We start from the raw sequence: 15,574 nt of genomic DNA, 5'->3' as shown, positions 1-15,574 counted from the left end.
TCGTGGCATTAGGAAGGTTGAGAACCACTGCCTTAGATGGACCTTGGGCCTAAGGACCAGCATCTGCCAGAAGTTGGTAGAGGGTATGATGTGTTTCCCAGGAGAAAAAGAAATGGTGACAACATTTTCTAGAAGCCCAGGGTTAGGATCTAGTACAGTGATGGCGAACCTTTTGAGCTTGGTGTGTCAGCATTTTGAAAACCCTAACTTAACTCTGGTGCCATGTCACATATAGAAATTTTTTGATATTTTCAACCATAGTAAACACAAAGATTTATATTTTTGATATTTATTTTGTATATTTAAATGCCATTTAACAAAGAAAAATCAACCCAAAAAAATGAGTTCTCGTGTCACCTCTGACACGCGTGTCATAGGTTAGCCATCACTGATCTAGTGTGTAAAATGAGGGGCCTACATAACAGTGATTATAATTTTCAAAGTTGCTAAGACATTAGATCTTAATTTTAATTTTTTAAAATAGATTTTTATTTATTTCAGAGAGGAAGGGAGAGGGATAGAGAGATAGAAACATCAATGATGAGAAAAAATCATTGATGGCTGCCTCCTGCATGTCCCACATTGGGGACTGAGCCCACAACCCAGGCATGTGCCCTGACTAGGAATCGAACCGTGACCTCCTGGTTCATAGGTCAACCACTGAACCACATAAACCAGGCTGCATGCACTCTTAAAAACAACCTGAACAACCAGACACGACTGCTAAGTGACTGCTATGTGCTAGATGCTAGTGAAACTGCAGTGAGAAAAGCAGACATGAGTTCTGACCTTAAAGATGTTACATTCAAGTGGGACCAACTTACATTTCAGAGGTGAATGACCTATACAACAGCAATTGGGAAATAACAGCATTTAGAAATATGGACACACAATTGATAGGTGAACTTAGTCCCATGGCTATATCTTGTTGCAAGGAAGACTAGGAAATACAGTTTTTCTTCTTTCTTTTTAGCTGGGTACATTGACTAAGTTTCAGTTACTAAAGAAAAAAAGGATAGAAGAAGGCGGTATTAAAGGATGACTAGTAATCTCTGCTTCAGTTGCAAATAAGTGACTCTCATTAAAATTACTACTGCCAAGATGGATTTGTAGGACTTGAAGAGTAAATGATGTACAAAGATTATTTGCATAAGGCTGGTCTTTGTTTCAGAAGAAGGTAAGAGAAAGTCACATAACATAAAATTAACATTAAAAAAAATTCTCACTTGAAGATACATTTTTCATTGATTCTAGAGAGAGGAAGGGAGAGGGAAAGAGAAAGAGAGAAACATCGTACCTGCCCCAACCAGGGAATGAACCCACATCCCAGGTATGTGCCTGACCAGGACTCGAACCCACAACTCTTTGGTGCACAGGACAACACTCCAACCAACTGAACAACACCAGCCAAGGAAAAATTAACCACTTTAAAGTGAGTAATTCAGTGGTATTTAGTACATTCACAGTGTTGTCAACCATCACCTCTATCTAGTTCCAAAACATTTTCATCATCCAAAAAGGAATCCTCAAATTCATTAAGCAGTTGCTCCCAATTGTCCCTTTCCCCCAGACCCTGGTAACCATCAGTCTGTGTTGTCTCTATAGTTTAACCTATTCTGCATAATTCATATGAGTGAAATCATATAATAAGTGATTTTTGTGTTTGGCTTCTTTCAGTTAGCATGAAGTTTTCAAAGTTTATACAAATGTATCATTGCAGTCATGAGCTGTATAATATTTCAATCAAGGGTTGACTGCATATACACCAGTAGTCCCGTCCTAGCTAATAAAGAGGGTATCTGCTAATTGACCATCATGCCCTCACAAGATTATGGCACCCACGGCCAATAAAGAGGGAATATGCTAATTGACTGCCACACCCTCAAAGATGGCGGTGCCCACAGCCACAAGATGGTGGCGCCCAGTCCCCTCAGCCCCACCGGGGCAGCAGGCACGCGGCACGGCTGGGCCTGCCCCCAGGTGGGTTCCGTTGCTCCGTGCGCCTCCCTCCAGATTCCACCAGTCCTCCCAGTCCCCCAGCCACCCAGAGTGGGCCCCAGGTGCAGGCAAACCTCGGATGGTGGCTTCCCAGCCTCCCAGGGCCGCCCGAGGCTCAGGTAACCAGGGCTGGCTGAAGCTTGCGCTGCTGGCCATGGCAGCAGCAGAAGGGTGATGGGGGCATCACCTTCCCCTGATTGCCAGGTTGCCTCCCACCCCTGAGGGCTCCCGGACTGTGAGAGGGGGCAGTCCGGGCTGAGGGACCTCCCCTCCAGTGCACCGGGCCTCTAGTCTATATATATAAAAGGCTAATGTGCAAAGTGTCCCCTCAGGAGTTCGACAGGGAGACCAGAAGTTCGATTGCTCACTATGATGTGTGCTGACCACCAGGGGGCAGCACAGAAAGAAGGAAGGCCCCAGCTGGCAGCCAGAAGGCCCTAATGGGTTCTGATCGCTGGCCAGGCCTAGAGACCCTAACCATGCAAGAATTTCATGCACCGGGCCTCTAGTAAGATTATAATGGACTGGAAAAATTCCTATCACCTAGTGATGTCATAGCACAACTCATTACTCACGTGTTTGTTGTGATGCTGGTGTAAACAAACCTATTACTCTGCCAGTTGAATAAAAGTATAGCACATTCAATTATGTACAGTACCTAATACTTACATGTATTAAGTGATACATATCTAGAATTGTGTGATGAGCAGTCCCTAAGAAGGCGAGTCCCAATGAACTGACCTCTTGATGTCCGTACCTTTATGTAATCCCCTCTCATTGAGTGGGGGCAGGGCTTTGGACTTGCTTCTAATGATAATAAATGACTATGTTACTGGTTTATGTATTTACTATACTATACTTTTATTGTTGTTTTACTCTTTTATAAATTGAGTGAACTCTTTCTATTTATAAAAAAAAGTTTGTTGCAAAATAGTATGCCGTGTTAGACTGGCAGCAGCCTCATACATCTCGTGTGTACTGAGTCTCTTGATTGCATCATTTCTCTTGTGCTTGATTTAATCTTATGTTGTTTTGAACATTGACATGGGGTTGTAGCCTAGGAGCAATAGGCTATACCATATAGCCTAGGTGTGTACTAGGCTATGCTATCTAGGTTTGTGTAAATGCACACCACGATGTTTGAACAACCACGGAGTTGCCTCATGGTGCATTTCTTTTTTAAAAATTGAATTTATTGGGGTGATATTGATTCACAAAACCATACATGTTTCAAGTGTACAACTCAATAAAAGATCATCTGCACAATGCATCTTGCTCCCATCATACAAAGCAAAGTCCTTTTTCATCCCCATTTCCCACCTGCCTTTGCCCATCTCCACCTCACCCCTACCCACTTTCCCTCTGGCTATTACCACACTATTATCTGTGTCTCTATGTGTTATATATGTATGGTTTTTTAATTTAAACCCTTCACCTTCTTTCATGCAGCCCCCTAACCACCCTCCCCTCTGAAAGCTCTCAGTCTATTCCAGTGATGGTGAACCTATGACACGCGTGTCAGAGGTGACACGCGAACTCATTTTTTTGGTTGATTTTTCTTTGTTAAATGGCATTTAAATATATAAAATAAATATCAAAAATATACATCTTTGTTTTACTATGGTTGCAAATATCAAAAAATTTCTATGTGACACGGCACCAGAGTTAAGTTAGGGTTTTTCAAAATGCTGACACGCCAAGCTCAAAAGGTCCGCCATCACTGGTCTGTTCCATGTATCCATGCATGTTTCTATTTTGTTCTAAGAACACATTTCTGAGAATGTACCCCCATCATTAAGTGGCCCATGACTGAACTTCATTCCTTTTTATATGACTGAATACAGCAAGAGAATCCTTTTAGCAGGTGCAGTAGCAGCCCTCCGTGTCACATTCTGAACAAAGGCCCCAGCAAATATCGGTTGCCTTACAATTGGGTATAATGTCCCTGAACACTTTTGCTGAGGCAGACGTTGGTATAAGTTACTGAGATGTTGGTATAAGTACCCTCTTCACAGCTAATGGATCCTTGATGCCTTTTTCAAAGCAGCAGGTTCACAACTGCATTAAGCCAACAGTGACAAAGCTGCTCCTAGTTTTCCCAGTCTCTCACGCAGCCAGAGGTGGCCACTTAAGCTCTGGGAGATAGTCTGGAAAAGCTTTTGCTTTCTTGATAAAAGCAAAAAGGCTGCAAAAGAAAAAAAAGTAAATTAAAATGTTAACAAAGTAAAAAAAGGGGGGGGGATGATAAAGGTCGCAGGGGCCCTTTTCTCATATTTCTGCTCTGAAGCCAGATTTGATGGTTGGAGCTGCAGTACTGTCTCTCAATCATAAAGACTTGGTTCCATGGAGATGCAGGCGTTACATCCTTGAGGCACTGAACCTGCACTAGCACCTTCCTATGCAGAGAACTCTTGTTATGTGAACAACATGCATTCCTATTTGTTTCAGCCATTGAGAGACAGGTATTCTGCTACTAATAGCAAAAGTATTTCTAATGAACAACTGATTGGTTTTCTTATACATGTCAGAGGCAGAGGTTTACAGCTGGATATCTATGGAAGGGACTCCTAAGGTATATTATGGCTCACCTCTAACTACAGTCTAAGACAGCACTTTCCTAATATGGCTACTGAATCATAAACATATACTCTGTGTAGGTTTGTACAGGCATGAAGGTAACAGTGCCTGGGTCTTCCAGTGTCTTTCTGCCTCCCTTGCATTGAGAAAAGGATCATTTATTTATACCTGTGGTAGTCAACACATCCAGGAAGGTTCCCCAGGGGCCTTTTGACCTTAGCTGTCATCAGTTCAAAGAGTGGTGCACTGCAGTGGGAGCCCTGGATGAAAGCCCAAATTTGAAGGATGCCAAAAAGAGCTCCAACATGTAATACCTACATTCTGCTTAATGTAGTGAGATAGGAGCAGGCAGATAGAAGGGCCAAACCTGGATTGTTAATAAAAGCTTTAAGGAGTATCTTGAGCTCATAAGAAGCTCTTTTTTATTTGAAAACATCTTGCTAATAAGGACATTCTCTCTAACATTTGCTTAAATATTTTCATATTACTTTAAGATAATTAAAAAAGAACCTGGAGATTTCCCAAGGCTTTGCTTAAATGACTCACTTTTAGAGAAATCTCAATGTGTATAATGAGAAGCATAAAACAAAACTATGAGTGCCTAGAAATGACTTTGCTTTTCTTCTAGAGATTCTGAAATGAGATTATATTTTGGAATTGAGCAGAGGGATTTTGGTTTTTGGAAACAGAAAAAAGAATGAAGAGCTCTGGTTTGGGGATGATAAAATAGATGAAAATATCTCAAACCTTTTCTTTATATTTAGAAGTACCTTTTATCTAATTTGGAACATGTTACATATTATCAAAGACATTTAAACCCTTTCAGTTTCCTAGGACTGTACTGAATTTTATTTTATTTTTTTTAAATTAAATCTTTATTGTTCAGATTATTACATTGGTTCCTCTTTTTTCCCACCAATCTCTTCCCGCACCCCCCACACCCCTACCCGCCCCCAAGAATAGTCAGTCCATTCCCTTTCTATGTCGCTGATTCTATTGCAATCACCAGTTCATACTGTTCATCAGATTATTTATTCACTTGATTTTTAGATTCACTTGTTGATAGATGTGTATTTGTTGTTCATAGTTTGTATCTTTACCTTTTTCTTCTTCCTCCTCTTCTTAAAGGATACCTTTCAGCATTTCATATAATACTGGTTTGGTGGTGATGAACTCCTTTAGCTTTTTCTTATCTGTGAAGCTCTTCATCTGACCTTCACTTCTGAATGATAGCTTTGCTGGATAAAGTAGTCTTGGTTGTAGGTTCTTGGCATTCATCACTTTGAATATTTCTTGCCACTCCCTTCTGGCCTGCAAAGTTTCTGTTGAGAAATCAGCTGACAGTCGTATGGCTACTCTCTTGTAGGTAACTGCCTTTCTTTCTCTTGCTGCTTTTAGGATACTCTCTTTGTCTTTTGCTCTTGGCATTTTAATTATGATGTGTCTTGGTGTGGTCCTCTTTGGAGACCGCCGATAAATGTAGTGAGATCCTCGAAAAGACTGATAAGACCGCCGATAAATGTAGTGAGATCCTCAAGAAATCTAGTGAGACCCTCGATGTTGTGATAAAGGACCAACTAGAAATTAAGCATACACTGACTGAAATAAAGAATATTATACAGACTCCCAACAGCAGACCAGAGGAGCACAAGAATCAAGTCAAAGATTTGAAATATGAAGAAGCAAAAAACACCCAACCGGAAAAGCAAAATGAAAAAAGAATCCAAAAATACGAAGGTAGTGTAAGGAGCCTCTGGGACAGCTTCAAGCGTACCAACATCAGAATTATAGGGGTGCCAGAAGAAGAGAGAGAGCAAGATATTGAAAACCTATTTGAAGAAATAATGACAGAAAACTTCCCCTACTTGGTGTACTGAATTTTAACTACACATGTTTACTAACACAGATCAAGTAAGTGGATTTTGCCAGTTGATATTCCATAGAAACAAAGCAACAAAAGTAAGAAGGGACAGAAAATATAGTAGACAAACACAAATGATAACTAAGAAGGTATGAGTTCTAAATAAAGTAGATGATCAAGAATCCACATGAGGTAATTAAGGGTCTTGAGATGGGAAGATTACCTGGATTGTCTGAGTTGGCCCTAAGTCTAATCACCAAAGTCTTCAAAATGGGAGGCAAGAAGGTCAAAGGAAGAAGTAGGAGGTGTGACAATGGAAGCAAGATGCTACACTGCTGGCTTTGAAGATGGAGGGAGGGGCCATGATGCATTTCATAACCTGGAAAAAGGAAGGGAAAGGATTCTTCTCTAGAGCCTCCAAAATGAACCAGCCCAGCTGACACCTTGAGTTGAGCCCTGTGAAACTGATTTCAGACTCTTTTCCATGTGCTCTTAAAGACAATGTGTATTCTGCTGTTGTTGGGTGGAACATTCTAAAATATCAATTAGATCTAGTTAGTTGATGATATTGTTCAAATCTAAATCATTGTTGGTTTTCAGTTTACTAGTTCTATCTATTACTAAGAGAGGAGTATTGACGTCTCCAACTCTAATTGTGGACATTTTAATTTCTCCTTTCAGTTCTGTCAGCTTTTGCTTCAGGTATTTTAAAGCTCTGGTATTAAATGATACATATCTAGAATTGTGTGATGAATAGTCCCTAAGAAGGTGAGTCCCAATGAACTGACCTCTTGATGTTCATGCCTTTATGTAATCCCCTCTCATTGAGTGGGGGCAGGGCTTGGGACTTGCTTCTAACCAGTAGAATATGGTAAAGGTGATGGGATGTCTCTCTCTTGATTATGTTGTACTAGAGGCCTGGTGCACGAAATTCATGCATGGAAGGGGGTTCCCTCAGCCCAGCCTGTACCCTCTCTAACTGGGGACCCCTTGAGGGATGTCCAACTGCCAGTTTAGGCACGATCCCTGTAAGATTGGGCCTAAACTGGCAGTCGGACATTCCTCTCGCAATCTGGGACAGCTAGTTCCTAACTGCTCACTTGCCTGCCTGCCTGATCTCCCCTAACTGCCATCCCCTGCCAGCCTGGTTGCCCTCAACTGCCCTCCCCTACCGGCCTGATCTCACCCCAAATGGCCCTCCCCTGATGGCCTGATATAGCCCCCAACTGCCCCCTTCTGCTGGCCAATTTGGTTCTGATTGGTCGCTTTCTATGCCAGTCAGCATCAGAAGCTCTGCCTCCTAGGCAGTCATTGGTTCCCTACAGCACCCAGATTTGGTTTTGATTGGTCAGTGTCTATGCCATTCAGCATGAAAAGCTCCACCTCCAAGGCAGCCATTGGCTCCCCACAGCACCCACGTTTGGTTCTGATTGGTTGGTGTCTACGCCAATCAGTGTCAGAAGCTCCGCCTTGTAGGCAGCCATTGGCTCCTTATAGCACCCAGATTTTGTTCTGATTGGTCAGTTCCCATGCCAATCAACATCAAAAGCTCTGCCTGCTAGGCAGCCATTGGCTCCCAACCACAGGCAGATTTGGTTCTGATTGGTCAGTTTCTATGCCAGTCATTGTCAAAAGCTCCGCCTCTTAGGCAGCCATTGGTTCTGATTGGTCAGTTCTTTTGCCAGTTAGTATCTTTGGGCCTATCTGGGCCTGATGAGAGAGGCCGTGCTGAACCGCATCCCCCATAGAGGCGGGCAGAGAAAGAAAGATGAAGCCTGCGGAACCGGTTTGGCTCAGTGGATAGAGCGTCGGCCTTCGGACTCAAGGGTCCCAGGTTCGATTCTGGTCAAGGGCATGTGCCTTGGTTGCGGGCACATCCCCAGTGGGGGGCGTGCAGGAGGCAGCTGATCGATCTCTCTCATCGATGTTTCTAGCTCTCTGTCCCTCTTCCTTCTTCTCTAAAAAATCAATAAAATATATTTAAAAAAAAAAAAAGAAAGGTGAAGCCTGGAAAGATAGAGGGCAAGAAAGAGAGGCAAGTACTGATCAACAGCTGCCACTGAGGCTGGGGATCAGATCCTGCTTCTCTCTCTGGGTCTCAGCTCCCTGGGCAGTCAGTGCTGGGTCGCCATGGCAACCCAGCGCTGACTGAAGGACTTCCGGGTTGGTCAGCCTCCAGTCGTGATCATGATCGGTGGTTACAACCCTGGCCTTTTATGTATTAGGATGGTAAAGAAGAAATGTCACTCCCATAATTGTTTTACATTTTGTAAGGTTCCATTTTAACAGATTAGAGTGAGAGATATCTTTGTTGGATTGATGAAGTAAGTAGGCATGCTGAGGAAACACATGTGGCAAGGAACTTCAGCCAGCCCCTAGAAGCAGCAGGTGACCTCTGAAGCCTGAGGATGGCTGCCAAAGGGTAGCCAGAAACAGTTCAGGGCCCTTAGTCATACTGCTGCAAGGAAATGAATTATGCCAAAAACCTGAATGAGTTTAGAAGTGGATCTTTCCCCAAACTCATGATGAGACTGCAGCCTTAGCAGGCACCTGGATTGCAGATACCCTGAATCAGAGAACCCAGTTAAGCTGTTCCCTGACTTCTGACTTACAGAAAGTGTGAGATAATAAACATACATTGTCTTAAGTCATTCAGTTTGTGGTAATTTGTTATGCAGCAATAGAAAACTAATGCAGATATATAGTGTAATGTCTTCTTGGTGGATAGATCAGTTACACTGATGTAATGTCCCTCTTCATTCTTCATAATTTTCTTTTCTGGAAAGTCTAACCTGTTTGCTGTTCATAAAGTCACTTGAGCTCTCTATTATTAATATTTATATAGTATATGTTTCCATAATTTTATTTTAAACCTACCCATGTCAGAATATTTGAACTGAGTTTCTTGTAGGCATTCATTTTGGGATGTTCCTTTATTCATTATGACAATCTCTCTTTTAATTGCTTTATTTAGACCATTTACATTTAATGTAGTTATTGATATGTTTGGATTTAGGTCTACCATTTTATTTGTTTTCTCTTTGTTCCCTCTGTTTTTTTGTTCCTCTATTTCTCCTTTCCCACTTCTTTTAAAATTTCTCTGAGCATTTTTAGTATTCCATTTAATTTATCCCTTTGTATATTCTAGGGAATATAATAGACCAGGGGTGGGCAAACTTTTTGACTCGAGGGCCACAATGGGTTCTTAAACTGGACCGGAGGGCCGGAACAAAAGCATGGATGGAGTGTTTGTGTGAACTAATATAAATTCAAAGTAAACATCATTACATAAAAGGGTACGGTCTTTTTTTTTTTTAGTTTTATTCATTTCAAACGGGCCGGATCTGGGCCCGTGGGCCGTAGTTTGCCCACGGCTGTAATAGACCCACTCAAGTTCTTACACTCTACCTAGAATCATATTTACTAATTCAAGTTGAATATAGAAACCATATAGGATCCTTTATTCTCCTCTATGTTGTGGTGCTTGTGTATTATATCTACATAGAGGCCCAGTGCATGATTAAATCGTGCGTGTGTAAGGCCCTAGCAATGCCCATCAGGGGCCATGTTTTGCCCCCCCTGTTGATGCCCTTTGCCATCTGCCGCCGACGCTGCTGGGTCCCCCCGGGCGGGGTGGGGGGAGGGCCTGCCTGAGAGGTGCTCCATGCACCTCCTGGAGACCAGTTGTTTGGTCCTTATCACGGCGTTATGGCCACAGTTCTTTTATGATATAGATAGATACTATTTTCTCTTTTTTCCTTTCCCTTTTTAAAATTAAATTTATTGGGGTGACATTGTTTAATATGATTACATAGGTTTCAGATGTGGGTTTCTATGTTATAAGATCTGTATATTGCACTGTGTGCCCACCACCCAAAGTCAAATATTCTCCTGTCACCATATATTAGAATCCCTTTCACTCACAATCCCCTTCCCTCTGGCAACTACCACACTCCTGTCTGTGTTCACAAGTTTCAGTGTTATATCACACATATTAGCTTTTTCTGACTTTTTTCACTTAGCATAATGTTCTCAAGGTCCATCCATGTTGTTGCAAATGGCAGTATTTCATCCTTTCTTATGGCTGAGTAGTATTCCACTGTGTATATGTACCACATCTTCTTTATCCAGTCCTCTATCGCAGGACACTGGTTGTTTCCATGTCTTGGCCATCTTGAATAGTGCTGCAATGAACATAGGGGGCATATATCTTCAAACTTGAAATATATCCACATACTTTGAAATCCCATTAGATCATGTTATAACTTTTTGTTTTCAACCAAAAAATATATTTTGAAGACCTGGTGAAGAGAAGAAATTCCCTCAGCCATCCTTTTATAACAGTCTGCTGGCATTGGATTCTCTTATTTTTCCTTTTTTAGAGAATATCTTTTTTGACTGTCATTCCTGAACGCTATTTTTTGCTGGGCATATTATTCTGAGTTGACAATTCTTTCAGAACTTTAAAGATGTTGTACACTTCTTTATGACCTTGATTCCTGATGAGAAATTCATAGTCATTTGGATTATTACCTTAAAGATAATGTGTCATTTTTCTTTCTGCTTTAAATATATTTTCTTTGTCTTTCTTTTCAATAGTTCAAATATAGTATGTCTGAGCATTGATTCATATGATTTTCTCCTGTTTGGCTTTTGTTAAGGTTCTTGAGTGTGCAGTTTTATGCCTTTTGATACATTTGAAATGTTTTCAGTTTTTACATATCCACATACTTTTTTCTGCATTACCCTCTTTCTCCTTTCCTGACATTCCAAAGGCGTGAATGTTAGACCTTTTGTTATTATTCTACAGATCCTTGTGGTTATGTTCATTTACCTCTCAAGTTTTCCTCTTTGTTGTTTAGGTTGGATAAGTTCTCTTGTTCATCCTCATTTTACTATTGAACCCCATCTTTAAAATTTCAGTTATTTTATTTTCAGTTATAACATTTCAATTTGTTCCTTCTTTTATCTCACTCCTTTGCTGAGACTTTCTATCTGTATACTCATTTCAAGAATGTTTGCTCTCACTTATTCAAACATATTTTATAACACCGGCTTCAAATTATTTTTTAGATAATTCAAATATTTGTGTCGTGTCATCTCAGCATTTGGTGTCCATTGATTGCCTCTTCAATAGGCAACTGGTAGTTGAGATTCTTTTGGTTTTTCATGTGCTGAAAATGTTTGGCTTGTATCCTGGACATATTTAATAGTGTGCTGTGGGGTCTTATATCTTGTTTTAATCCTAAGGAGGAACATATATTTGTTTTAGTTTGTAGTCAACATGGTTGAGTCCAGATCACAAGTTCTGACCTGCCTTTTGTGGATCATGGCTCCAAAGTCACTTCAGTTTTCAAAACTTTGCTGTGTTATTTAGAACTGTCTCATAGGTGTTTTATCCAGTGGCTAGTCTAGGGTCTGGGTGATCTGGTTCTTAGCTCAATTATCACAGTCTTTGGTATGTTGTTTAAGATCAGACCCCCATGCAGGTCAAGGTGAATCTAGGAGTTCATAATGACTTGATAGGATTCTTTCCCCCAAATGCCTCCCTCTCCACAATTTTCCTACTACTTTGCAGTTCTTTGGAGTTCCCCATTTTGATCCTTTGGCAAGAAATCTGAGTCATTGTTTACTTCCCTCTGCTTTGCACTTCTTGCAACTTTGCCCATATCTGGGGCCAAGAAGCAGGAGGACAAATATCAATGGGGGTTTGCCCCCACTATTTGGGAACCTTAGCTACTCCAACCATAGAGGAAGGGTCCTCTATCCCTTAGCATTTTAAGCACTTGATAGCACTGCTCCCTCCATTGTCACTGTCAAAGGGAGATTGCCTCTTGGCTAGGGTGCGAGAGAATTGAAAAAAAAGAAAAAATGGTGGTCTTTGTTACTTTTTCTGAACTTTAGATCTATTTCCTACTCTTACTGGTGCTCTCTGTCCATGTTGATGCCCCCTTCTGGGATTTGGGCTGCCTTACGTCCAGTACAGTGGCTACTGGAGGGAAAAAAGAATTAACTCACTGCCAGTTGTTATACTGCAAATTCTGGTATTCGTCCTCAATTTACCTGGTACAATTTATGTATTAAAGTCCTTAAGTAGTTGCTCCATGCATTCTGTTCAGGTTTATTGCTGCATTCAGGGGGAGAGAATGGGTTGATCGTTATTGTTCTGTGTTAACTGGGATCAGAACCCTTGTATTGTATAGATGACGGAGTGTTCTCTTTGGAGTATATTTGTTTTGGGAATAATTTTTTCATACTCTACATGAGGCAACAGCTTTATACTATAAATACTCTTCTGGATATCTATCACTCTGGAATAAACCACTCTTAAACTTAGTAGCTTAAAATAAATCATTTTAGTATTATCTCATAGGTTCAGGCATTGATTAGGGTCAGCTAGGTGGTGCTTCCTTGTTTATATGCAATGTAAATTGGTGCAGCTACTATGAAAAATAATGAAATAATTTGAAGGCTCACTCATTCATGTATGTGGTATATGGCCTGGGAACACTTAAACAGCTGGGGCTCCTGTGGTGTTTATTTCTGTTTCTATGTGGTTTCTCCAGCACAGCAACTTCAAGTTAGATAGATTTCTTATTTTCGACCTTTATTGAGATATAATTGATATATAACATTGTGTAAGTTTAAGGTGTGCAACATGTTGATTTGATACACATATATTACAATATGATTACCACCATAGTGTTAGCTAACACCTCCATCATGTCACAGAATTATCATTTCATTTTTGTGGTGAGAACATCTAAGATCTACTTTCTCAGCAACTTTCAAGTATACAGTATAGTGTTATCTATAATCACCATGTTGTGCATTAGTTCCCCAGAACTTATTCATCTTATAAATGGAAGTTTGACCAACAGCTCCCCATTTCCCCACCCTCGGGCCCTGGTAACCACCATTCTACTCTCTGACATAATGCAGTATTTGTCTTTCTGTGTCTGACTTATTTCACTTAACATAATGCCTTCAAGGTCCATCCATGTTTTGCAAATGGCAGGATTTCCTACTTTCTCATGGCTGAATAGTCCACTGTGTGTGTGTGTGTGTGTGTGTGTAAGTGTGTAATCTTTATCCATTTATCCATTGATAGACACTTCCTATATCTTAGCTATTGTGAGTAAAAAACATGGGAGTGCAGATATCTCTTTGAGATACTGTTTTCATTCCCTTTGGATATATACTTAGAAGTGGGACTGCTGGATCATATGGGAGTTCTAATTTCAATTTTTCTAAGGAACCCCATACTATTTTTCCTAGTGGCTGCACCAATTTACATTCCCACCAACAGTGCCCAAGGGTTCCCTTTTCTCCACATTCTCATCAGCATTTGTTATCTCTGGTCTTTTTGATGATAGCCATTCTGACGGGTGTGACGTGATATCTCATTGTAGTCTAGATTTCTTACATGGAAGCTCAGGCTCCAAAGCGAGTGGAGAACAAGAGCATGAGAGTGAGCCAGGTTGACACTAGATTGCCTTTTATGACTTCGCTTCACAAGTTATCCGTCTCCATTGCCGCATCCTATTCTTTGAGGCAGTCATAAGGGTCCACTTAAGTTCAAGGGTTGGGAACATAGATGCCATTTATTGATGGGTGAGCGACACGGTTCTGCAAGAGCATGTGGGATTGGAATATGGTTGTGGGCATTTTTGGAAAATATAATCTGCTACATGTACTAAGAATTTGGTACCTTTAAGGTAGCTCCTGAGTTGTGCTCAGTCTGAGCTATATAGAGAGAACTTCTGTTTTTAACTTTTGGAGACCCAAGAGGGTGTAATGTTAAATGTGATGATCAATATGGTCAGTTTTCAGCAAACATGGATTTTAATGAGTCTCCAGAAATTAGATGAAGTTTTCCCATTATTGTATAACTTTCTCTGTTACCATCAGATCTTTAGTGTTTGCTATTTCATTAAGAACCTGCATGGAACTTCAAGGTATATGATTTTTGCAGGGGCTGGCTGACAGTCTAGAGCAGTGGTTCTCAACCTTCCTAATGCCGCGACCCTTTAATACAGTTCCTCATGTTGTGGTGACCCCCAATTTCATTGTTACAAATTGAACATAATGAAAGCATAGTGATGAATCACAAAAACAATATGTAATGATATATGTGTTTTCCGATGGCCTTAGGCGACCCCTGTGAAAGGGTTGTTTGACCCCCAAAGGGGTCGCGACCCACAGGTTGAGAACCGCTGGTCTAGAGGCATAGGAAAGACTCCAGCTAAAGTCTATATGAAGTGATTCTCTTGCTTAAAGAAGGTCCTAAGGAGGCTTGCCAGAGTGTTCCCGTAGCCTAAATACCTTTCCTACCTAATGCCAGGCCTACCCTATTATGACTCCTTTTAGCTCAGCATTGCTTTCTTCAACGAATCCTCTTAAAAATGCAAACGCCTCTGGGAGAGAAATCTGGGCAGTTGGTATGTGTTTCAATAAACACTTTAAGATTTCAGTGCTAGGCACTGGGAGTTCAGTGATTTCACAATTCGGTCTCTTTTCTTCCTTGACCAGAACAACAAGATGCATTGAAAATTCTAGCTCCTGAGAATTTCTTCCAAGAGGTTTCATGTTTCAGACACTTTATATATATATATTTTTTCGCAGAGGTGGGCCTGGTCCTAAGAATCCTCCAAAGCTTTCCTGGGCTACCAAAAGGTCAAGGTAAAAGGACCACCAGCGTCATCCCCGGCCCCCTCACCCCGCTGCTCCTCTACCTGGAGTGGCAGATGTTCAGTTCCTTCCACCCCTTTCCCAGAATGAAGAAGTCAGTCTCTTTCCCATCCCGACCCCTTGCGGGTCCTCGTTTTGTGGCGACTAGAGCAGAGGTTTGAGTGAAGCCTGGCACATTCTGGGACTCCGGGAACCCAGACGGCCTGGCCAGGTACGCAGGACCGGGGGGAGGGGCGCCGATCGGCCAGGGGGAGGGCTGGCTAGAGGATCGGAGGACCACAGCCAAGCCCGCTGCCGTGGCCGGCCCACGCTGGGCCCCGCGCGCTGGGGGCCGAACAGGTGCGCGGTGGGGGGGCGGTGCTTGGGGATCCTGCGCATGCGGCTTCCCTTCCCCGGCCGGGCGCCCGAGCGGGGGGAAGGGAAGGGGAGCTGCGGGGGCCACGAAGC

At 41.8% G+C, this 15,574-nt stretch overlaps 1 protein-coding gene across 1 annotated transcript in view; it reads left to right on the top strand.

Annotated features, from left to right (window-relative positions):
- SLC9A7 (solute carrier family 9 member A7) overlaps positions 1 to 15,574 on the top strand; it is a 134,439-nt gene that overhangs the window by 6,460 nt on the left and 112,405 nt on the right.

Source organism: Myotis lucifugus, unplaced genomic scaffold (assembly GCF_000147115.1).
Source record: "Myotis lucifugus unplaced genomic scaffold, Myoluc2.0 scaffold_76, whole genome shotgun sequence".
NCBI classification, from domain to species: Eukaryota; Metazoa; Chordata; class Mammalia; order Chiroptera; family Vespertilionidae; genus Myotis; species Myotis lucifugus.
Note: the sequence above shows the minus strand (reverse complement) of the source record. Positions and strands in the feature narration are given on the sequence as shown.